This window comes from Phyllobates terribilis, unplaced genomic scaffold (assembly GCF_046119375.1).
Source record: "Phyllobates terribilis strain yellow unplaced genomic scaffold, ASM4611937v1 Scaffold_7__3_contigs__length_470593459, whole genome shotgun sequence".
Classification (NCBI taxonomy): Eukaryota; Metazoa; Chordata; class Amphibia; order Anura; family Dendrobatidae; genus Phyllobates; species Phyllobates terribilis.
In genome coordinates this window covers 324039972-324066093 of record NW_027362767.1, presented here as the reverse complement: position 1 = coordinate 324066093, position 26122 = coordinate 324039972, and the positions used below count along the sequence as shown (strand labels likewise).

Here is a 26122-nt window from a genome sequence, read left to right as displayed (position 1 = left end):
CGTAAGTGCCACGTGCTATATTCAATGTCAAGGAGGCTCCTTGCAGGCTTTTTTACTGGGAAAAAAAGCCCAGAAATGCACCTAAGAAAAGAGAAAAACATTATGTGTATGATGGAAGCAACAATTCATGAAGGGTTTTCTTCCTCTCCCTAACGTGAGGGCTATAACCATCCAGAGCTATAGACAGTAATAATGTTCCCCCGATGCTTGGCACAGTAATAGTGCTCCTCTTTTATGCCACACATAGTAATAATACCCACATTGTGTCTTGTGTTGTAACAGTGTCTCCTCTGTGCCTCCACATAGTAATAATGCCTCCATTGTTTTGCCCCATAGTAATAGCGCCCTCTTTGTTCTTCTACATCACCCCTGCATTATTACAAAATACCAGCGAATGTCTGTCCGCTGTCTCTAACACTATGTCCTCCCTCTATCTAAAATTGAATCTGTCAAAAACAACTACTCGTATTTCCTCCCTTCACTAACCTACCTGTGCCCGATATTGCCATTCCTGTTTGTGGCTCCACCATTACTCCCCAGCAACAAGCCCGCTGTCTTGGGGTCATACTCGATTTAGATCTTTCCTTCACTCCTCACATCAAATCACTCTCTTGCTCGTGTCATCTACACCTCAAAAACATCTCTAGAACCAGAACTTTTCTTACATTTGACTCAGCAAAAACTCTTACAGTAGCTCTTATTCATGCTCGTCTGGACTATTGCAACTCTTTACTAATTGGGATCCCTCTTTCTAAATTTTCCCCTCTCAAAACCATCCTGAATGCAGCAGCCAGGATCATATTCCTCTCCAACCGATACACCAATGCCTCTTCCCTGTGCCAGTCATTGCACTGGTTGCCCATCCAATACAGAGTTCAATATAAACTTATCACTCTTACCCACAAAGCTCTCCACGATTCAGCACTGCTCTACATCTCCTCCCTCATCTCAGTCTACCACCCTTCCTGTGCCCTCCATTCTGCTAATGACTTAAAACTAAAATCCTCCTTAATCCGAACTTCCCACTCCCGTCTCCAAGATTTTTCACGTGCTGCGCCAGTTCTTTCGAATGCACAACCCAGGACAATTTGATTAATTCCCAATACCCACAGCTTTAAGCATGCCCTAAAAACTCATTTCTTTAGACGGCCTATCGCCTTAACACACTTGTCTAACTGTCCCAGTTTGGCCCATATCAAAATTTTCTTCAAAATCATGTTCATACCATCAATGCACTGATTAGCCTCTGTCTGTACTGTACACATACTGGCTGGCGACCAGTTCATGTAGTGTTATGTACTTACACTATTTAGCATATTATGGCTGTATTATACAATATTTGTACATTTTACCTTTTGTGTCCCCCCTATTTCCTCATAGACTGTAAGCTTGCGAGCACGGCGCTCACTCCTTTTAATATCTTATTTGGTAATGTCTTTTTGTCTGTTCAAGCCACCCCCCCCCCCTAAAATTGTAAAGTGCTGCGGAATATGTTAGTGCTATAAAAATAAAAAATATTATTATTATTACATAGTAATAATGCCTACATTGTGCCTCCACATAATAATAAAGCCCTCCCTGTACCTTCAAATAGTCATGATGCCCCATTGTGACTCCACATAGTAATAATGCCCCCTCTGTGCATCCTTATAGTAATAGTGCCCCCCATTATGCTTCAACGACAATATAGTAATAATGCCCCCACTGTCCCTCCACATAATAATAATTCACCCATTGTTCCTCCAGAAACTAAATATGCCCTCTTTATTGCCCCATACAATAGTTACTTCCCTCTTGAGTCCTCACTTGCCTTAATAATAAAAAAACAAAACCTTTCCTTACCCTTATCCCAAACCAAATGGTGAAGTCCTCTTCCACCACCTCAGTGTAATCTGAGGCCTGGTTCAGATGTAATGATGTTATTGTGCCGCCTGACATCTTATGTGTGATCCCAACCTCATACAACAGCCTGTGGCTTATCGGAGTGATTGGTGGAGCAGGGAGCCGATGGCTCTTTGCTTTTCTACAATTTTTAACAGTATTTGTATCCTGAGGACACAGATATCATTGAAGGTGATGTAGATCCAATTCCCCTCTTTATGTGGCCTGCTGCAATTATCACCTAATAATTTCAATACAAGACAATGCCTGTGGTAGTGCTACTAAAGAATTGAAAATGTGCTGTCACAATTTACAGCTGATTGCTGCGGGTCTATGCAAAATTCCTTGTATTCTGTGTGCATTTTTTTTTTTTTAAAAAGATGTATAGTAAATCATGGTTCAACAGTAAACTAACTACAAGTAACTCACATCAAGACAAAATAAATCAACTACAAAACACAAGATAATAGCAAAATGTCTTGTTCAAGTACAAACATCTGTTTTTTCCTCTTACAATACAGGAAATAATATTGAATGGTAGAGAAATGAATGCCCCATGCTCCTAATTTGGAGGAATGAGATAAGGAGAAGTAATGCAGCTATTGAATGTTCAAAAGTCAAGAAAATGCGGCACACTCGCCTGGGTGTCCATTTCACAATGCGATTGCGGGGTGCTGATGGGTTAACAAAGCAGTTGGGGAGCCAGTACCAACTGTGAAGCCCAGCCATGGGCTAAACTTCAGAAAAGAATCACAATTAGGATTATTTACTACAATACTGTGTATAGGACTTAAAGGACTGTGTACTGCAATGCTGTGGTATTGCTGTACGTCGTACAAGTGAACAAATCATTGGCGATACAAGTCCCCTACGGGGAAAAAAGGAAAGTAAAAAAAAAAGTTTTAAAAAATATTAGGGAAATGGAGCAGAACATTAATAGTAAATTACAAAAGTGCTTGCATTTACCAGCACTATCTAAAAATGCCCATTAATATATGGAATAACCCTTTGAAGGGTTATTTTAACATTAGCATTATTTTTTACAAAGCTCAGTAGCTGCATGACTATTGTAAAAATACAGTGCAAGCCGAATGTAAAGTTTCGTTCTTGAAGCTTTGTGTATTTTTTCATCTCCTTCAGCTTCTCTGTGTATAAAGCATCACAGGATTCAATGGGTAATACTAGTCTTATCTGCTGAAACTACATTTTGCCAACAACACACTGCTTCTCCTCAGTGCTGCATGGTTCTTCGTCTGAATTCTTGTGTGTTTCCTGATACAAATGGCAATTTTTATGTAAGTGCATGAGGTGACCATTGATCATTTGGAATTTAGTGACTGTGACCCACTACTTGACCAAAAATTACTATTTACAAACTTCACATTTCATTGGTGGTTCATAGGGATCTTACGAGCATGAGCTTGTTCTCCCCAGAGAGTAGCTGAGCCTTATGTGTATCTGTTTTTTTTTACTAATTAATCATCAAATTATGTGCAACTGCAGGTGGGATTTTCAGAATATCATAGCTGAGCTGTGCTACACACCAGCTGTTAGATGTTTTATTAGATAAGAAGATTAGGTGCAAATGCAGCTTGTATCTTCAGAATAGCATAGCTGAGCTGTGCTACATCCCAGTTGTCAGATATTTTATTAGCGGGGGTGATTACGTGCAGCTACAGCTGGTATGAGTGTGATTTTCAGCTTAGTATTGCTGAGCTGTGCTACTTGTCATATGTTTTATTAGACAGGGCCATTAGGTGCATCTGAGGATGCTTAACCAACAGCATTAGAACTAAATCGAGAATATATCTAGTGGCAACAGACGGTAAAGAGAGCCTGGGGGGCTCATGATTAGGCGGGTGGTAGCTGAAAATCAGTGCAGATGTAAAAATAGGTTTCTATTTGGCACACATGATTAATTCTGTATGTACAGAAAACAGAGACCACATTTTGGGAATAACCCTTCCACTAAGTCAAAAAATCAAATTTTTGGTTTGTATACTACATTTTATTACATAACTCGTTCAAAAATCCAGCTACAGCAAAAATAAATTATATTACTCCTGCCTTTACATAGCCAAACCCTTACTGTGGAGATGTTGTACAGACCACAACTATGATGGACACACTCCTGCAACTTTCTTTTGTTATCTAGCCACAAGGAAGAAATATATTAACACTTGGTATTTCCTTGTAATAAACATTATGTTATAACGGGAAGTAGGTCACAGAGGTGTCAGAAAATAGGTAGAGAAAATGATTGATAATTCGGCTACAAGATCAGTGAATATTATTTTAAACATTTACTTTGCACAAAGAAATGTTAATTTAGTTACATAAATTGACATTTCTTAATATATAGACACATTGCTGTATATGTTCAGATAAATGCTCATTGCCAAGAGATACATCTTTTATCTTTTACAACAATGGAAGCGAACGTACGTAGTCTCTGTGCACATGGCCATTATTCTGCTCCATGTAGAAGCTGTATCGTACTGTAGCAAATGAATCTAAAAGCAAAATTTTGTCATTTGTGATCAGTTTACTTTTAGAATCGAGTAATTAAAGTAATTAGATTGAATCAGTAAATCCATCTAAATTTTTATTTTTATTTTTAAATAAAACAATCCCCAGATCTTAAAGGTCCCATATTCAGTTATCGTAGATGACAATCTTCCCAATTTAGAGCCAAATACTAAAAAGAACAAAAACAAAAGAGAAAATCAGTGCCCATGAAACTGTACTCAATCAGTACAGTTCTTCATGATACTTTAGTTGTGCCAGTCATTACACTGGTTGCCCATTCGCTACAGGGTCCAATATAAACTCATCGCTCTCACCCACAAAGCTCTCCACAGTTCTGCACCGCCTTATATCTCCTCTCTCATCTCTGTCTATCGCCCTACACGTGCCCTCCGTTCTACAAATGATCTAAGGCTAACATCCCCCATAATCTGAACCTCGCACCTCTATCTCCAAGACTTCTCTCGTGCTGCGCCGTTTCTCTGGAATGCTCTACCCCAGACGATCTGACTGATGCCTAGCCCCCATGTCTTCAAGCGCGCTTTAAAAACCCATCTCTTTAAACAAGCCTATCACCTCAACTACTCAGTAAACTAACTTTCCCCTGTCCCCTCCTTCTAAATATTATTCTGAATCTGCACCCTACTATTCATCTGCCTCCACACCCTCTATGCACACGATAACTACACTCGATATTTGATTATTGCACTTAAACATACAGGCTGATGACCGGATCATGCCGCTATATATGAAAATCCCTATTTATTATAATTGCCTGACCTGAAATAACAAGCACTTTTCACCTATTGTGTCCACCCATTGCCTTGTAGATTGTAAGCTTGAGAGCAGGGACCTCACTCCTAATGTAACTGTTTAAACTGTCTTACCTTGTATTGAATTTATTGTCTGTACATGTCCCCGCTTAATTATAAAGTGCTGCGGAATATGTTGGCGCTATATAAATAAAAATTATTATTATTAGTGCCAAGTACATGTGTAATGACCCTGTCTCAGAGGGCAAGTTGCAGTGATGCCAGTTACACAATTACTGAAGTGCATAGCTAGGCCAATTCTCTCATCACAGCAGCCATCAATTCAGTCCTGGCGATCGGAGCTGGCTTTGTGCCTTTTATACATTACACTGCCAAGTTAAACATCCATCTAGCCAGGGAGAGGGTGTGCATATGGTAGCCAGCAATATGCTGCTCTCTACAACGCCCCACTAGAAAGGGGGGTTTCTTAGGACTAGTGCTGGGTAGCCCAGCTCTTTTGGATTCCAAAAAGTTTCCTTTTAAATATACCTGCAGGTGAACACATATTTATGGAAAGAGAAGTGCAGTCCGATACAGTTTCATGGGAAGCCAGGCACAATCCTTTTACCCCCAAGAAGACCCATTCAGAAACGGCAAATGACTCTTACTTGGGTACATAGAAGTCGGCAGGCTCTTTGTAACATAGTAACATAAGTTGAATAAAGACCTAGGTCCATCCAGTTCAACCTTTCTCCCCCAATTGTGCTCCCTACACTAACATACTAACTTACTGGGACTTGTGACATCTTGGTTGCAAGCAACCCAAGAAAGGGCCTTCAATACATGTAGAGGAGTGTTCGGCAGGCTTTGTTTGTACTGGAGATGGTCTTGCTGCTATTATTTAAGGTATTGTAGAGGTTTGTACTGCTATGACAGCCATGTAAATGCAGGAGGGCTACTAAAAGAAAAGCCTGCTGTAGCTAGACTAATCTGCTGGGGGCTTTTGTGACTACAGAGGAAGTGGTACCAGAGAGTTTCTTTAACAACTGCTACTGCTTAAAGAACAGTGACGTTCAGACTCATCCATCACTAGATGCAAACCATCAATAGATGCAGACCATCACTGGTTGCAGACCATCACTGGATGCAGACCATCACTGGATGCAGACCATCACTGGATGCAGACCATCACTGGTTGTAGACCATCACTGGTTGTGTACCCATGTAATCCCAGTAAAATCAAGAGCTGTAAAGAGCTAAGGAACCGCACGTAGAGAATTCTGATCCAGTGAAACATATAACCATGAATACTAACAAGAGTAATAAGCCCAGACTGTGCTACTAATATAAGGATTGCTTATTTACAAGCTGTTACATGAGTTTCTAGAAATTATCAGAAACATATAGGATGGCGTCAATAAGATCTCCAGTCTTCCTTAAAGCTTTTACAGCCACGTTCCTCTCCACTGATAACTGATCCATCAGCACCTCAATGTCTCGGACATCCAAGCCAGTTTCATCTTCAGCTACTTCTCCAAATGCCTGAAACACTGCTCCGTTGGCCATGAAAGAAAATATATTGTCCTTCGTTACTACCTTTCCTCTACAGATAAGTCTTATCTTCTCTGGGGGAATTCTTAGGTGGCGGCATAGGAACAAGAAGGTTTCTTCCCCACTTTCACTCTTCGGTACCTTGACTTCTGATCTTCCAAGTTTTTTGTTTTTTAATTTTATCATGAAGTGACATTCTGATAGTTCATTCTGAAGATGCGTTCCTTCCATTGAACAGTGGAATTATGGCGCAGCTAGGCCTTTATTTGCATTCCCTGGTACTGTGCACAAACAGAAATGGTCAATGACAGAATAATACATTCAGGCCTTCAAATATTACATTAGACATTTAGCAACAAAAATTTACAGATTAAATTATCATGAGTTTGATGTCTACATTGACCTTCAACAGTTGATTCTACAAAACTCTCAGGCGAGATATAAAAAAAAAAAAAAAAATCAGGGAAACACAGGTCGAACTCAGATGGCCATATTTCACGGTCTGAGCACAGACCACAATGTATGGACTGGCCACAGCTCTCCGGCCCTCAACTGGCCAGCCTCACATAGGCATATATAAAGCTGTCAAGTTCAGGAGAAGAGACTAAGGGTATGTGCCCACGATGCGCACCATCCTGTAGCCCCAACGCTCTGGAATAGACGTGGCGGCTTCCACTCATTATGCAAATGAGCGGCGCCATTTTATTATTATTTTTTCACCTGCAGACTTTCCTCATAGAGGTTAGGTCTATGGGGAATCCCACATGTGGACCCGAAAGAGAAAGTGACATGCTGCGGGTCTGGAAAGAAACACCGCATGTCAGTTTCCGCAGGTGATCCGCAGGTACCCAGATACGCATAGTGGATATGGGATTTCTACAAATCCCATCCACTATGCTGTAACATCTGGACGCTGCGGGTTTGACGTTGTATAAGCAAGTAGTGTCAAAACCGCAGAGGCTCCAAATCATGTGCATATACCCTAAGGCCACAGCCCCACTATCAGTATTTGGTCAGTATTCCGTCAGTATTTTTTCTCAGGAGTGGGAGCCAAAACCATGTGAGGAACAATCAGAGAAAAGGTATAATAGAAACAAGTGCAACAATGGCATTATACATTACCCTAACATTATCTAAACAGCACAAAGACAAACTACTCGACACATTGACTAGATGGAAAAAAACAATTGGCCACGGCCTTTATTTAAATATTTTAAATACATAACATTTAAGTGTAAACAAATAAATATTTCAACTTTATTAAAATAAGTTCAAACCTTTACCAATCTGCAGCATAGCCATAAGGCTCAAGCCCGTTAACCAAATTACCTGTCCATCCAGATCCCTGGAGGACTAACCCCCAACCAGACATTTTTCCTAATCAGGCACGCACGGACCCCCCCTCCACCAAGGGCTATCTCCACCATTGCTTGCAAATCCAAATTAAAGATATCATTACCGATATCTGATAAATATACCAAATCATTTCTAAACAGGCCGCGGACACCACCCTCTAAATCAATGTGTCGAAATGCAAAACCTCCTAAGGATGGCAAAAATTACACATAGATCTATTCAACCTTTTCCTAATCTTGTTACAGAAGCGCAAATCCTTTGACTCCGACCACAACAATCTTGGGAGAATGTGTGGAGAAGTATTTATGACCTAAACCTAGGTCAGACGTCAGACATACAGTACAGACCAAAAGTTTGGACACACCTTCTCATTTAAAGATTTTTTCTGTATTTTCATGACCATGAAAATTGTACATTCACACTGAAGGCATCAAAACTATGAATTAACACATGTGGAATTATATACTTAACAAAAAAATGTGAAACAACTGAAAATATGTCTTATATTATAGGTTCTTCAAAGTAGCCACCTTTTGCTTTGATGACTGCTTTGCACACTTTTGGCATTCTCTTGATGAGCTTCAAGAGGTAGTCACCGGAAATGGTCTTCCAACAATCTTGAAGGAGTTCCCAGAGATGCTTAGCACTTGTTGGCCCTTTTGCCTTCACTCTGTGGTCCAGCTCACCCCAAACCATCTCGATTGGGTTCAGGTCTGGTGACTGTGGAGGCCAGGTCATCTGGCGTAGCACCCCATCACTCTCCTTCTTGGTCAAATAGCCCTTACACAGCCGGAGGTGTGTTTGGGGTCATTCTCCTGTTGAAAAATAAATGATGGTCCAACAAAAAGCAAACCGGATGGAATAGCATGCCGCTGCAAGATGCTGTGGTAGCCATGCTGGTTCAGTATGCCTTCAATTTTGAATAAATCCCCAACAGTGTCACCAGCAAAGCACCCCCACACCATCAGACCTCCTCCTCCATGCTTAACGGTGGGAACCAGACATGTAGAGTCCATCCGTTCACCTTATCTGCGTCGCACAAAGACACGGTGGTTGGAACCAAAGATCTCAAATTTGGACTCATCAGACCAAAGCACAGATTTCCACTGGTCTAATGTCCATTCCTTGTGTTCTTTAGCCCAAACAAGTCTCTTCTGCTTGTTGCCTGTCCTTAGCAGTGGTTTCCTAGCAGCTATTTTACCATGAAGGCCTGCTGCACAAAGTCTCCTCTTAACAGTTGTTGTAGAGATGTGTCTGCTGCTAGAACTCTGTGTGGCATTGACCTGGTCTCTAATCTGAGCTGCTGTTAACCTGCGATTTCTGAGGCTGGTGACTCGGATAAACTTATCCTCAGAAGCAGAGGTAACTCTTGGTCTTCCTTTCCTGGGGCAGTCATCATGTGAGCCAGTTTCTTTGTAGCGCTTGATGGTTTTTGCAACAGCACTTGGGGACACTTTCAAAGTTTTCCCAATTTTTCGGACTGACTGACCTTCATTTCTTAAAGTAATGATGGCCACTCGTTTTTCGTTACTTAGAATTTGTATTATGGCAAGAAAAAAGCAGCTAACAGTCTATTCAGTAGGACTATCAGCTGTGTATCCACCTGACTTCTGCACAACACAACTGATGGTCCCAACCCCATTTACAAGGCAAGAAATCCCTCTTGTTAAACCGGACAGGGCACACCTGTGAAGTGAAAACCATTTCCGGTGACTACCTCTTGAAGCTCATCAAGAGAATGCCAAGAGAGTGCAAAGCAGTCATCAAAGCAAAAGGTGGCTACTTTGAAGAACCTAGAATATAAGACATATTTTCAGTTGTTTCACACTTTTTTGTTAAGTATATAATTGCACATGTATTAATTCATAGTTTTGATGCCTTCAGTGTGAATATACAATTTTCATAGTCATGAAAATACAGAAAAATCTTTAAATGAGAAGGTGTGTCCAAACTTTTGGTCTGTACTGTACATTTGTAAAAGATGCTTCTAAATTGAAACTACGTCAAGGGCATGCCAGACTGGTGCAACAATAAAAGCTCACCCTTATTAGGGTGCATATTCAAATATTTACTCGTTAAACATATTGGACATATATTGCTTTCCAGAAAACACATTAAGACTATGTGCCCACGATGCAGAAATGCTCCGGATTTTTCCTGAGCGTTTCTGCATCTCCCTGGCAGAAAAAACGCATGCGGATTGTACATGCGGATTGTACATGCGGATTGTACATGCGTTTCTCCTGCCAGGGACATGCGGATGTGAAGCGTTCTTCACATGCATTTCTGCATGCGGGTTGTCAAGCGCTTTACAAGCGATTTTAGCATCACTTGGAAAGTGCTTGTCAACTTGGTCACACTATATAAATCCATGCAACCGGCATTTAACCCTCATCTTGTGGACGTGACCTCAGGAAAACAGCGGGAAAACATCTTCCCGCCATTTAACCCTTCGAGTACCGGGGGAACACACGGCACCAGATAATGCCATGTATTCCCATCCTGAAGGTCCAGGGAAAATCATTCTGCATTTATCACCCACTCCTGGTTTTGGCTCCCACTACTGAGAAAAAATACTTACCGAATACTGATCATATACCGATAGTGGGGCCGTGGCCTAAGGGTGGATATTGTGGTCCTTGCTCAGAGTGTGATACACAGATATATGAATTCAGCCTAAGCGGTTGTCCGGCACTTTTTTCAAACGTGTAAGAGTGGTTTGAAAAAATAAATTAAGAGGCGATACTTACCCTCCCCAATTCCCCATCACTTCTATTCTAACCAGGTCACCAATGCCATCAATCACTGACTGAGCAAGCATTTAACTCATTTATGGCAGGGATGGGAAACCTTCAGTCTGCGGGCCATAAACGTCCTGCGATGTCCTTTTCTCCGGCCCATGGGCAGATTCATGGGGATCGGTGCTCATGCTGGCAGATAGAAAAACGCTGGCCCTTTAATTGTTCCTGGCACTCCGACCACACGCATGCAGTGTTCTACTAAACGTTGTGTGTGCGTGCAATAAAGGATTACGTCCTGATTAGTGTTGAGCGATACCTTCCGATATCAGGAAATATCGTATCGGATTGGATCGGGCCGATACCCAAAAAGTATCGGATATCGCCGATTCCGATACCGGAAACCAATGCAAGTCAATGGGACACAAATATCGGAATGAAAATAAACCCTTTCTTTCCTTGTAGGTTATTTCTACATGAAGTAAAACAACTAAGAATAATGTAGAATGACATGAAAAGCCGGCAATTCATCAGCGGCATTCACCGGTACCCGACAATTTACAACAGAAAGAATAGAGCTTCACACATAGATTAGATAGATAGAAACATGTCAGTCACATATATATGAAGTACAGTGACAGTGTTGCTTACTGTACTTGTCATTTAGTGTAAAGGATTTATTAAAAAAAATATTAGTGTTTTCATGCACCGTCTCTTTAAGAAAGCCGGCCGGCAATTCAGCATCTGTACCCGACAATTTATAACAGACAGAATAGAGCTTCACACATAGATTAGATAGATAGAAACATGTCAGTCACATATATAAGAAGTACAGTGATAGTGTTGCTTACAGAACTTGTCATTTAGTGTAAAGGATTTATTTAAAAAAATATTAGTGTTTTCATGCACCGTCTCTTTAAGAAAGCCGGCCGGCAATTCAGCATCTGTACCCGACAATTTAGAATAGAAGGAATAGAGAATCACACATAGATTAGATAGATAGAAACATGTCAGTCACATATATATGAAGTACAGTGACAGTGTTGATTACTGTACTTGTCATTTAGTGTTAAAATAAAGGATTTATTTAAAAAAAAATTGGCGTGGGGTTCCCCTTAATTTTAGGCTCTAGCGGAGGTTAAGCAGACAGCTGGGGCAAATGTTTGAAGCCTGGGAAGGGGGTAATACCCACGGAGCTTCCCAGGCTACTAATATCAGCCCCCAGCTGAATACCTAGCCTTTACTAGCTATTAAAATGGGGGACCCCCCCAAAAAAATGACGTGGGGTCCCCCCTAATTTAATAGCTAGCACAGGCTAGGCAGACAGCTGGGGGCTGATATTAATAGCCCAGGAAGGGTGCCATGAATATTGGCCCCCTCCCAGGCTAGAAACACCAGCCGTCAGCCGCCCCAGAAATGGCGCATCCATAGGATGCGCCAATTCTGGCACTTAGCCTCGCTCTTCCACGCTGCCCTGGTGCGGTGGCAGGGGGTAATAGGGTTGGGGTTGATGTCAGCTTATAATGCCAGCTGACATCAAGCCCAGGTTAGTAATGGAGAGGCGTCTATAAGACACCCCCATTACTAACCCCATAGTCAAAGTTAAAAGAAAACACAAACACCCAGAGTAAAGTCCTTTAATTGAAATAAAGACACAATTCTTTATTGTTCTAAATTAAACCATACTTACCGCCACGCCCATTCCAGCTGAAGCCAACGATCTCCTGCAATAAAAGAAAAATAATAAAGCAACCTCATCCTTACCTTTCGATGGTTCCCAGGACAGCTCCAGCTCTGCTACATCGAGATGACAGGCTGGACCGCAGCAGAAAGCTGCCATCCAGCCTGTCATCCCGCAGACACTGAGAAGCGCAGGCATGCTTGCGCTCCTCAGTGTCTCTCTGTGACGTCATCCAGATGAGCCGAGTTCATGTCCAATGAACTCAGCTCACCTCATGCACGTCACTGACAGCGTGGGAAAATTCTCCTGCACTCAGCGCTTCAGCGTGAGAATTCTCCCACGCTGTCAGTGACATACATGAGGTGAGGTCATGTCCAATGAACTCAGCTCACCTCATGCACGTCACTGACAGCGTGGGAAAATTCTCACGCTGAAGTGCTGAGTGCAGGAGAATTTTCCCACGCTGTCAGTGACGTACATGAAGTGAGCGGAGTTCATTGGACATGACCTCGGCTCATCTGGATGCCGTCACAGCCAGACACTGAGGAGTGGAAGTATGCCTGCGCTTCTCAGTGTCTGCGGGATGACAGGATGGATGGCAGCGTTCTGCTGCGGTCCAGCCTGTCATCTCGATGTAGCAGAGCTGAAGCTGTCGTGGGAGCCATGGAAAGGTAAGGATGAGGTTGCTTTATTATTTTACTTTTATTGCAGGAGATCGTTGGCTTCAGCTGGAATGGGCGTGGTGGTAAGTATGGTTTAATTTAGAACAATAAAGAATTGTGTGTTTATTTCAATTAAAGGACTTTTTTCTGGGTGTTGTGTTTTTTTAAATACTTTACTAGAAATTCATGGTGGTCATGTCTAATATTGGCGTGACCCCATGAATTTTGGGCTTAGGGCCAGCTGATAATGCCAAGCTGGCCTTAACCCCTTTATTACCCAGTGAGCCACCGCACCAGGGCCCTGGATGAGTTGGGTACAGCGCCAGAAGATGGCGCTTCTATGAACGCGCCATTTTCTGGGGCGGCTGCGGACTGCAATTTGCAGCGGGGGTGGCCCAGAAAGCTTGGGTCTCCCTGCGCTGCGGATTCCAGCCCCCAGCTGCCTAGTTGTATCTGGCTGGGCACAAAAATAGGGCGAAGCCCCACGCATTTTTTTTTAAAATTATTTCATGAAATTCATGGAATAATTAAGAAAAAAAGGGCTTCCCTATATTGTTGTGTCCAACCAGGTACAAATAGGCAGCTGGTGGTTGGGGGCAGCCCATTCCTGCCTGCTGTACCTGGCTGGACACAAATATAGTGCGAAGCCCCACGTCAATTTTTTTTTAATTATTTCATGAAATAATTTTTTTAAAAAAGGGCTTCCCTATATTGTTGTGTCCGGCCAGGTACAAATAGGCAGCTGGTGGTTGGGGGCAGCCTGTTCCTGCCTGCTGTACCTGGCTGGACACAAATATAGGGCGAAGCCCCACGTCAATTTTTTTTAAAATAAGTCCTTTATTTTAACACTAAATGACATTTGAGGAGTTAATAAAGATGCAGTCCCTAAATTATTATTTATTTTTTAATTAATTTTTCCCAAAACTTTTGACGTGGGCTTCGCCATATTTTTGTATGCCAGCCAGGTACAGCATCCAGCTTCTATGAACGCGCCATTTTCCGGGGTGGCTGCGGACTGCAATTTTCAGCGGGGGGGGGGGGCAGAAAGCTTGGGCCTCCCTGCGCTGCAGATTCCATCCCCCAGCTGCCTAGTTGTACCTGGCTGGACACAAAAATAGGGAGAAGCTTCACGTATTTTTTTTTTTTAATTATTTCATGAAATTCATGAAATAATTAAGAAAAAAAGGGCTTCCCTATATTGTTGTGTCCAACCAGGTACAAATAGGCAGCTGGTGGTTGGGGGCAGCCCGTTCCTGCCTGCTGTACCTGGCTGGACACAAATATAGTGCGAAGCCCCACGTCAATTTTTTTTAAATCATTTCAGGAAATTCATGAAATAATTTAAAAAAATTGATGTGGGGCTTCGCCCTATATTTGTGTCCAGCCAGGTACAGCAGGCAGGAACGGGCTGCCCCCAACCACCAGCTGCCTATTTGTACCTAGCCGGACACAACAATATAGGGAAGCCCTTTTTTTCTGAATTATTCCATGAATTTCATGAATTTAAAAAAAAAAAAACGTGGAGCTTCGCCCTATTTTTGTGTCCAGCCAGGTACAACTAGGCAGCTGGGGGCTGGAATCTGCAGCGCAGGGAGGCCCAAGCTTTCTGGGCCCCACCCGCTGCAAATTGCAGTCCGCAGCCGCCCCGGAAAATGGCGCGTTCATAGAAGCGCCATCTTCTGGCGCTGTACCCAACTCATCCAGGGCCCTGATGCGGTGGCTCACTGGGTAATAAAGGGGTTAAGGCCAGCTTGGCATTATCAGCTGGCCCTAAGCCCGAAATTCATGGGGTCACGCCAATATTAGACATGACCACCATGAATTTCTAGTAAAGTATTTAAAAAAAACACAAACACCCAGAAAAAAGTCCTTTAATTGAAATAAACACACAATTCTTTATTGTTCTAAATTAAACCATACTTACCATCACGCCCATTCCAGCTGAAGCCAACGATCTCCTGCAATAAAAGAAAAATAATAAAGCAACCTCATCCTTACCTTTCCATGGCTCCCACGACGGCTCCAGCTCTGCTACATCGAGATGACAGGCTGGACCGCAGCAGAACGCTGCCATCCAGCCTGTCATCCCGCAGACACTGAGAAGCGCAGGCATACTTCCACTCCTCAGTGTCTGGCTGTGACGGCATCCAGATGAGCCGACAATGAACTCGGCTCACCTCATGTACGTCACTGACAGCGTGGGAGAATTCTCCTGCACTCAGCGCTTCAGCGTGAGAATTTTCCCACGCTGTCAGTGACGTGCATGAGGTGAGGTCATGTCCCATGAACTCGGCGCACCTCATGCACGTCACTGACAGCGTGGGAGAATTCTCACGCTGAAGCGCTGAGTGCAGGAGAATTTTCCCACGCTGTCAGTGACGTGCATGAGGTGAGCTGAGTTCATTGGACATGACCTCGGCTCATCTGGATGACGTCACAGAAAGACACTGAGGAGCGCAAGCATGCCTGCGCTTCTCAGTGTCCGCGGGATGACAGGCTGGATGGCAGCGTTCTGCTGCGGTCCAGCCTGTCATCTCGATGTAGCAGAGCTGAAGCTGTCCTGGGAACCATGGAAAGGTAAGGATGAGGTTGCTTTATTATTTTACTTTTATTGCAGGAGATCGTTGGCTTCAGCTGGAATGGGTGTGGCGGTAAGTATGGTTTAATTTAGAACAATAAAGAATTGTGTCTTTATTTCAATTAAAGGACTTTTTTCTGGGTGTTTGTGTTTTTTTTAAATACTTTACTAGAAATTCATGGCGGTCATGTCTAATATTGGCGTGACCCCATGAATTTCGGGCTTAGGGCCAGCTGATAATGCCAAGCTGGCCTTAACCCCTTTATTACCCAGTGAGCCACCGCACCAGGGCCCTGGATGAGTTGGGTACAGCGCCAGAAGATGGCGCTTCTATGAACGCGCCATTTTCCGGGGCGGCTGCGGACTGCAATTTGCAGCGGGTGGGACCCAGAAAGCTTGGGTCTCCCTGCGCTGCAGATTCCAGCCCCCAGCTGCCTAGTTGTACCTGGCTGGACACAAAAATAGGGCGAAGCGCCACACATTTTTTTTTTTAATTATTTCATGAAATTCATGGAATAATTAAGAAAAAAAGGGCTTCCCTATATTGTTGTGTCCGGCTAGGTACAAATAGGCAGCTGGTGGTTGGGGGCAGCCCGTTCCTGCCTGCTGTACCTGGCTGGACACAATTATAGGGCGAAGCCCCACATAATTTTTTTTTAATTATTTCATGAATTTCCTGAAATAATTAAAAAAAAATTGACGTGGGGCTTCACACTATATTTGTGTCCAGCCAGGTACAGCAGGCAGGAACGGGCTGCCCCCAACCACCAGCTGCCTATTTGTACCTAGCCGGACACAACAATATAGGGAAGCCCTTTTTTTCTTAATTATTCCATGAATTTCATGAAATAATTAAAAAAAAAAAAACGTGGAGCTTCTCCCTATTTTTGTGTCCAGCCAGGTACAACTAGGCAGCTGGGGGATGGAATCTGCAGCGCAGGGAGGCCCAAGCTTTTTGCCCTCCCCCCCCCCGCTGAAAATTGCAGTCCGCGGCCGCCCCGGAAAATGGCGCGTTCATAGAAGCTGGATGCTGTACCTGGCTGGCATACAAAAATATGGCGAAGCCCACGTCAAAAGTTTTGGGAAAAATTTATTAAAAAATAAATAATAATTTAGGGACTGCATCTTTATTAAGTCCTCAAATGTCATTTAGTGTTAAAATAAAGGATTTATTTAAAAAAAAAATGGCGTGGGATCCCCCATAATTTTAGTCTCTAGCGGAGGTTAAGCAGACGGCTGGGGCAGATGTTTGAAGCCTGGGAAGGGGGTAAAACCCACGGAGCTTCCCAGGCTACTAATATCAGCCCCCAGCTGAATACCTAGCCTTTACTAGCTATTAAAATGGGGGACCCCCCAAAAAAAAATGACGTGGGGTCCCCTCTATTTCAATAGCTAGCAAAGGCTAGGCAGACAGCTGGGGGCTGATATTAATAGCTCAGGAAGGGTGCCATGAATATTGGCCCCCTCCCAGGCTAGAAACACCAGCCGTCAGCCGCCCCAGAAATGGCGCATCCATAGGATGCGCCAATTCTGGCACTTAGCCTCGCTCTTCCACGCTGCCCTGGTGCGGTGGCAGGGGGTAATAGTGGTGGGGTTCATGTCAGCGCCAGCTGCCATGAAGCCCAGGTTAGTAATGATGGCCGTCTATATGACACCCCCATTACTAACCTACAAAGTGTTAAAAAGAAAAAACACACTACACCCAGAAAAAAATAATTTATTTGAAATAAAACACCATTTTATTTAATTCTTAGTTTACTAAAAAAAAAATAGTTACCTGTCCACGTTCCTGCGCTGATCTCCCATGCACAGCTGTCACATCTGGAGATGGTGACAGCTGTGCATGGCTGCTGTAAGTTCACGCTGCCGGGAACACGTCCGCTCCCGGCAGCGGGAGCCACTGACTGAGGTCACCGGAGTGCATTCAGGCAGCGCAGCTCCGGAGACCTCCTTTACGGCAGTGCTGTACCGTGGGAATTTCTCACGATACAGCAGTGCCGTAAAGGAGCTAACCGGAGCAGCGCTGCCTGAACTCCGGTGAACCCTTACGGCCCCGTCATTCTAGCGGCGGCAGCGGTTCAGAGCGGTCACATTCTATGTGGCTGCTCTGAACTGGAGATCTTCGTGGGACACTCGTGGACTACTACGGAGGGGTAAGGATAAGGTTGTGGTTTATTATTTTATATTTTATTACAGGAGATCGATGGCTTCGGGGAATTAGGTGTCTTGGTGAGTATAGGTGTAGTTTTTTATTTTTTACTTTATTTTAGGTGGCGATCGGCGGGGACAGGTAATGTATGAACTAATTTCTTTTAGGTAACCACTGGCCACCAATGACATGTATTTAACATTTATTGGGGACACAGTAGGGCAATTTAAATAGCAGGATCAGTCTGATGGGAACTACTGCTCCCATCGAGCTGATCCTGCTGGCACGAGTGGACGGGGGACAGACATAGGCCGATGGGAGTAGTAGTGTCACATCGGCCTATGTCTGCCCGCACACACACCCGCACACACACCCGCACACACACACCCCGCACACACACCCCGCACACACACCCCGCACACAGACACCCCGCACACACACACACCCCGCACACAGACACCCCGCACAGACACTAATCATGACCGGTCTGATGGTCTGGGAGGTGAGGCTGACCTGTGCGGCCGTGGGAAAGTTGATGTGAGTTCATGCAGTCAAGCATGAACTCACATGAACCCTCTGAGGGCACCGCGGCTACTTCAAATGAACAGCTGATCGGCATCACCTGATACCTCAGCTGTTCATTTGAAATAACCGGCGGGAAAGCGCAGCACAGAACGGGAAAGCCGGCGGTGAAGTCTTTTCACTGCCGGCTTCCCCGCCCGGGTCCTTCGCTCCTTGGTGCTGCGCTCCCCGCCCGGTCCTAATTTACGATCGGGATGGGAGGTGGCGAGGGGAGCGGAGGATCGGGGTGGGAGGCTGCGGGGAAGCAGTATGGGGCTGCGTGATTGTTTAAAAGCCGGCGGCTTTTTACCGCGCGCCGGCTTTTAAACAATCAGGAGAATTCTCCCACGCTGGGATGGCATTCTGATGACAAGCTGGATCGCAGCTGAGCGCTGCCATCCAGCTTGTCATCCTTCAGAGACACTGCAGAGCGCAGGCATTATGGGAACTTCCGATTCCGGTATTCGATATTATAAAAGTATCGGAATTAAGTATCGGAATTCCGATACAGTGAATATCGGCCGATACCCGATATTTCAGTATCGGAATGCTCAACACTAGTCCTGATGCATTTTAGTGTCAGGACATACTTTGTGGGCGGAGTCAGCGGCCTCCGCCCTTCAGTCCCGCCGACGACAATAGCAGGGGCAGCCCCGGCCCCTCCTGTGATATATATGCCCCCGGCCCCTCCTGTGAGCTATATGTCCCCAGCCCCTCCTGTGATGTATATATGCGCCAAACCCCTCCTGTGATGTATATATGCCCCCAGCGTCTCCTGTGATGTATCTATACCCCAGGACCCTCCTGTGATGTATATATGCCCCCAGCGTCTCCTGTGATGTATTTATACCCCAGGACCCTCCTGTGATGTATATATGCCCCCAGCGTCTCCTGTGATGTATATGCACCAGGCCCCTCCTGTGATATATATATGCCCCCAGCGTCTCCTGTGATGTATATATGCGCCAGGCCCCTCCTGTGATGTATATATGCCCCAAGCCCCTCCTGTGATGTATATATGCCCCCAGCGTCTCCTGTGATGTATATATGCCCCAAGCCCCTCCTGTGATGTATATATGCCCCCAGCGTCTCCTGTGATGTATATATACCCCAGGACCCTCCTGAGATGTATATATGCCCCCAGCGTCTCCTGTGATGTATATATGCCCCAGGCCCCTCCTGTGATGTATATATGCCCCCAGCGTCTCCTGTGATGTATATATACCCCAGGACCCTCCTGTGATGTATATATGCCCCCAGCGTCTCCTGTGATGTATATATGCCCCAAGCCCCTCCTGTGATGTATATATGCCCCCAGCGTCTCCTGTGATGTATATATACCCCAGGACCCTCCTGAGATGTATATATGCCCCCAGCGTCTCCTGTGATGTATATATGCCCCAGGACCCTCCTGTGATGTATATATGCCCCCAGCGTCTCCTGTGATGTATATATGCCCCAGGCCCCTCCTGTGATGTATATATGCCCCAAGCCCCTCCTGTGATGTATATATGCCCCCAGCGTCTCCTGTGATGTATATATACCCCAGGACCCTCCTGTGATGTATATATGCCCCCAGCCCCTCCCGTGATGCATATATGCCCCGAGCCCCTCCCGTGATGCATATATGCCCCAGCCCCTCCCGTGATGCATATATGCCCCCAGCCCCTCCCGTGATGCATATATGCCCCGAGCCCCTCCCGTGATGCATATATGCCCCGAGCCCCTCCCGTGATGCATATATGCCCCGAGCCCCTCCCGTGATGCATATATGCCCCCAGCCCCTCCCGTGATGCATATATGCCCCCAGCCCCTCCCGTGATGCATATATGCCCCGAGCCCCTCCCGTGATGCATATATGCCCCGAGCCCCTCCCGTGATGCATATATGCCCCGAGCCCCTCCCGTGATGCATATATGCCCCGAGCCCCTCCCGTGATGCATATATGCCCCGAGCCCCTCCCGTGATGCATATATGCCCCGAGCCCCTCCCGTGATGCATATATGCCCCAGCCCCTCCCGTGATGCATATATGCCCCAGCCCCTCCCATGATGCATATATGCCCCCAGCCCCTCCCATGATGCATATATGCCCCCAGCCCCTCCCGTGATGCATATATGCCCCGAGCCCCTCCCGTGATGCATATATGCCCCGAGCCCCTCCCGTGATGCATATATGCCCCGAGCCCCTCCCGTGATGCATATATGCCCCCAGCCCCTCCCGTGATGCATATATGCCCCCAGCGTCTCCTGTGATGTATATATGCCCCAAGCCCCTCCTGTGATGTATATATGCCCCCAGCGTCTCCTGTGATGTATATATACCCCAGGACCCTCCTGAGATGTATATATGCCCCCAGCGTCTCCTGTGATGTATATATGCCCCAGGACCCTCCTGTGATGTATATATGCCCCCAGCGTCTCCTGTGATGTATATATGCCCCAGGCCCCTCCTGTGATGTATATATGCCCCAAGCCCCTCCTGTGATGTATATATGCCCCCAGCGTCTCCTGTGATGTATATATACCCCAGGACCCTCCTGTGATGTATATATGCCCCCAGCCCCTCCCGTGATGCATATATGCCCCGAGCCCCTCCCGTGATGCATATATGCCCCAGCCCCTCCCGTGATGCATATATGCCCCCAGCCCCTCCCGTGATGCATATATGCCCCGAGCCCCTCCCGTGATGCATATATGCCCCGAGCCCCTCCCGTGATGCATATATGCCCCGAGCCCCTCCCGTGATGCATATATGCCCCCAGCCCCTCCCGTGATGCATATATGCCCCCAGCCCCTCCCGTGATGCATATATGCCCCCAGCCCCTCCCGTGATGCATATATGCCCCGAGCCCCTCCCGTGATGCATATATGCCCCGAGCCCCTCCCGTGATGCATATATGCCCCGAGCCCCTCCCGTGATGCATATATGCCCCGAGCCCCTCCCGTGATGCATATATGCCCCGAGCCCCTCCCGTGATGCATATATGCCCCGAGCCCCTCCCGTGATGCATATATGCCCCAGCCCCTCCCGTGATGCATATATGCCCCAGCCCCTCCCATGATGCATATATGCCCCCAGCCCCTCCCATGATGCATATATGCCCCCAGCCCCTCCCGTGATGCATATATGCCCCGAGCCCCTCCCGTGATGCATATATGCCCCGAGCCCCTCCCGTGATGCATATATGCCCCGAGCCCCTCCCGTGATGCATATATGCCCCAGCCCCTCCCATGATGCATATATGCCCCAGCCCCTCCCATGATGCATATATGCCCCGAGCCCCTCCCGTGATGCATATATGCCCCGAGCCCCTCCCGTGATGCATATATGCCCCGAGCCCCTCCCGTGATGCATATATGCCCCCAGCCCCTCCCGTGATGCATATATGCCCCGAGCCCCTCCCGTGATGCATATATGCCCCCAGCCCCTCCCGTGATGCATATATGCCCCCAGCCCCTCCCGTGATGCATATGATACATAATGTTACATAACAATGCAAAAAATGAAGGAGAGGCCGGATGGAGTGACACACAGAAGAGAGGCCATGGCTTTCTGCTATTAGAGTCTCAATTCGGATACTAGTGTATATGTTCACACATGACAGAAAGAATCTTTTGTGGATTTTGTCACAGATCCACAATAAATTCTGTAAGTGCTGTGGATTTCATCCCAAGGCCACGTTCACATGTTCAGTATTCAGTCAGTATTTTTTCTCAGGAGTGGGAGCCAAAACCAGGAGTGGGTGATAAATGCAGAAGCGGTGATGTGTTTCTATTATACTTTTCCTGATTGTCCCACTCCTGGTTTTGGCTTACAAATACTGATGTAAAATACTGAATGTGTGAATGTGGCCTGATTCATTGCAAAAGGTGAAATCCACAGTAAAATCCACACAATAAATTGAGCTTTTTTAAATCTGCAATCCAGATCAATCTGAGCGTGGAAATTATCCTCAGTGCATGGACAAGATCCTGAAATCTCCTTCACTTTGCTGTTACTTTTATCCACTGTGAATTTTCTGTTTCAATTCTGCACAAAAAATCCACGGCAAATCCGCAATGTGTGAACAATCTCTAGTTCTTTCACCCACTGACAGAAGGCGCTATTCCAGTCCTCCAGGGCCATGGATATACAAGCTTAGCTGCCATCAGGAGGTGCCTCAGGACACCATTTGGGTACTTAAAAAACCTGAAGACCTGAACTGGAATGTGAATTGGTGTGCATGCAGCATGTAAGAGCATGTTCACACACGGCCATTAAACAGAAAAAAAACAAAGACAGAAACACAATACACAAATACCCTGCAATAAATAAATAAACCGCAATAGTGCATGAAAATAATAAAGGGTACTTAGTTAACATAATTTTGATCAAAATAATGCACCTCGTCACAGCGACCCTTATGGGACAGTCCTAACTCAAATATTTAAAATCTTACCGTTTGTCAAGTGACATACATGTGGATAAGGGCAGAGGGACTGAACCAAAACAGTGGACACAGAGACATGGGGAGCAAGATGAATAACTTTCCAGCTCAGGGAAAGGGCGGCCACACCGTTATATGCACTTGTGCACATTAGACTGAAAAAACCTGAAGAACTGAACTGGAATGTGAATTGGGTACTTGCCTGCTATAGTAGTGGACATTATGGTAATTTTGTGTGTTCAAAATTACTTTTCCAGAAAATGTGCAAAAGATGCCTAATATTCTCTCTTATAAAAGCTGGTGCATCCCCGCTAGAGAGGTAACAGTGCGCTCTAATTTCCACAATGCCAGTGTAGCTCTGATCAGAGGTGCAACCTGGTGATCACTGGCCCCAAAGCAAAATCTCCAACAGGTCCTGTCACAGGGCATTAAAATAATCGGCCTCACTCATATGCCTCAATGCGACCTACTGGACTCCCATAGGCTCTAGGGCCGGGGTCTGACTGCCACCTCTGCACCACTATAGTTATGCCCCTGACTCTGATAACCTGGGGAAAATACAGACAATATCCCCAATATTAACCACTTTGCTTTTTCTGTAATTCCCATTGATTTCTTTGGAAGGTACACAAACAGCACAGTGCAGCTGCATTTGTAACCTCGCTTCTGGTGGCTGGGACCTGGAAGCAGTTATTTCCACTTTGGCAATGGGGGAAAAAAAAAACTTTAAAGGGGTTATCTGGGCAGAAATGAGAAGTCTGCAGTCACTCTATATGACTGCACATAGTCAATTGTGACTGAATTGTGACTGTGCGATCATCACACGGTCACGATTCTTCTGTCTTCCGCCAATGACGGTGGGCAGTCACACACCCGTACATATGCGGATTCCATTCTTGTGGTCATGTGCCGACTAGACACCTGCACTTCTATCAGAATTCAGTTGACATAAAAGGGTATTCCCATCTCCAAGATCCTATTCCAATAAGTAGTAGGTGTAATAATAATATGAGCAAATACCTCCAATTAGAAATGTAGTATAGTTCTTCTGATTCGCTATGTTGCTTACCCCATGTGCAGGGCATTGCAGTAGTTAGGTATCCATGGTTACCTACATGGGGCGTACAGAGGAATCCTGACAGTGTGGAGACTTTTCATTTCAGCCCAGACAATCCTTTTAATTATGGCTGCCTGTACTCACTGGGCAGTGTCAGTTCTGGGCTGGTATATGCCAAAGAGTGACATAACAAGCAGTCGGACATGTTTGCAAATATTTTCAGATTTTATATACCGCTGATATATACATCCAGATCACCTAACATAAAGGGGTAGTAATAATAATAATAATAATAATAATAATAATAATAATAACAACTCACAACAAGCACATTCGCTTACGTTCAGCCTCCCTGCACTATATATGAATCTTGCACAGCTTTCTAGCCTCCAGCAGACACTTCCTACAGCGACCGTCTCCACAACACAAGGCAAGGATTCCGCATCATCATCATTCACGCTCAGACATTTTCTAATAAATAATGACTCAAAAAAATTAACAGCATTTTTCTTTACCTTTATTTTTGGTCTGAAAATTCATAATTATTGCTAATGATTTACTACAAACAATGCGGAATCTGCTTCTTGCAGGTCACAGACATGTTATATACATTTTTTGGGGTTATAGTGACCTCCCGTGGTTGCTAAAATATATTACAAGGATGCATTCCTGGAAATACTGCAAACGGGATGTTTCATGTTTTATATGTATCCTGGTAGAGAAAATGACTTGATCTTGCAAAAGTATATTCACACATTGATTTTTTTTTTGTGAATTTTCCAGACAAAAAAAATCCACATAAAAAATGCTGAAAAACAAGTTTTTTGGGTCCTAGTTTTGAAGCTTTTTTTAAAGTATGAAGAGTTGTTTTTTTTTCTTCATTTGCTTCAGTAAAAAATGTATTTTGCAATCAGAAAAGCCTCAAGAAATTACATTTTGATTACATTTTGCTTCTTTTTCCACCTGGAAAAAAAAAAAAGATAGCTCCACGAGCACTACAGACGTTTTCCTATTGAAATCTATTGGAATTTATTGGAAGCTTATTCTCAGAGAATTTTAAACGATTTTTGAAATGGATTTTGAAGCAGAATCTTATAAAAAAAAAAATGTTGAAGTGTTTTTTTAAAGCCAGAAAAATGTATGTAAAAATCTGCTTATGTATATATCCTTAAGGCGATGTTTTTTTTCAGGTGTTCTCAGAAATCACCTAAACCATCATAAATCAGTAATAAGAATGAACACTTGCTGTCCATATGTTCAGGCTTTTGAGCTTTTTTTAACCCCTTCACTTTTCTAAAAATGTCAAGCAGTTAGAAGTGACATGAGCACTCTTCTGGCGTTTTTTCGTTTTCTAAACTTTACAATATAAGTCAATGGGAAAGCTCCAAAGACGCCCGGACGTCTTTTGCTGTGGCTTGCCATTGTTTTTACTTAAAACTCCTGCTAGAGGTTCCTTCATTATTCAATGGAGTGAAAAAACAACTGAAAAATTACTGCAAAAAGGTATCACAAAAACCATGGGAAAACTATACGAAAAAAGACGCTGGTGGGCAAAACCGTATGAAAAGCACTTAGGAAACTAATCAACCAAAATTACACAAGAGATGCTTCAGGAAAAATAATAATAATTCTAATCTTTTTATTCATATATCGCCAACATATTCCGCAGCACTTTACAATTCAGACAATTTTACAGACATTACAGGCACTGTCCCCATTGGGGCTCACAATCTAGATTCCCTATCAGTATGTCTTTGGAGTGTGGGAGGAAACCAGAGAACCTGGAGGAAACCCACACAAACACAGGGAGAACATACAAACTTCTGGCAGATGTTGACCTTGGTGGGATTTGAACCCAGGACCCCAGCGCTGAAAGGCTGCAAGAAAAAAAACACCAAAGTTTCCTGAAGCATCTTCTGCTTTAAAAAACGTATAGCCTTAGAGTTCACACCGAACAATCTGATGATTTTTTTGTGCGATTTTGAGGAATTATTTTGAAGTGTGTATTTTTACAGACTTTTGACTTCACTGTCAAGTTTGCTGTAGATTTCTGGATTTTTCAAGGAATCTACATCAAAGAAATTACATGCCACTTCTTTTTTTTTCTCGTGGTAAGATTTTCAAAACTTTGATGGAAAATTTGCTGCATGTGGAGTTCCCATTGAAATCGTTAGGGGTATTTTTTAACCAGCATTTTAAGA

The 26122-nt window shown here is 44.6% G+C and overlaps 1 long non-coding RNA gene across 1 annotated transcript; it reads right to left on the bottom strand.

Moving 5' to 3' along the window:
* Nucleotides 1-6947: 6947 nt before the first annotated feature.
* LOC141154778 (uncharacterized) lies at nt 6948-24373 on the bottom strand. The gene is made up of 2 exons (XR_012247472.1): nt 24244-24373; nt 6948-6991 (listed from the first exon to the last, which is right to left on the bottom strand). It is a non-coding gene; the product is annotated as an uncharacterized lncRNA (long non-coding RNA).
* Nucleotides 24374-26122: the final 1749 nt, after the last annotated feature.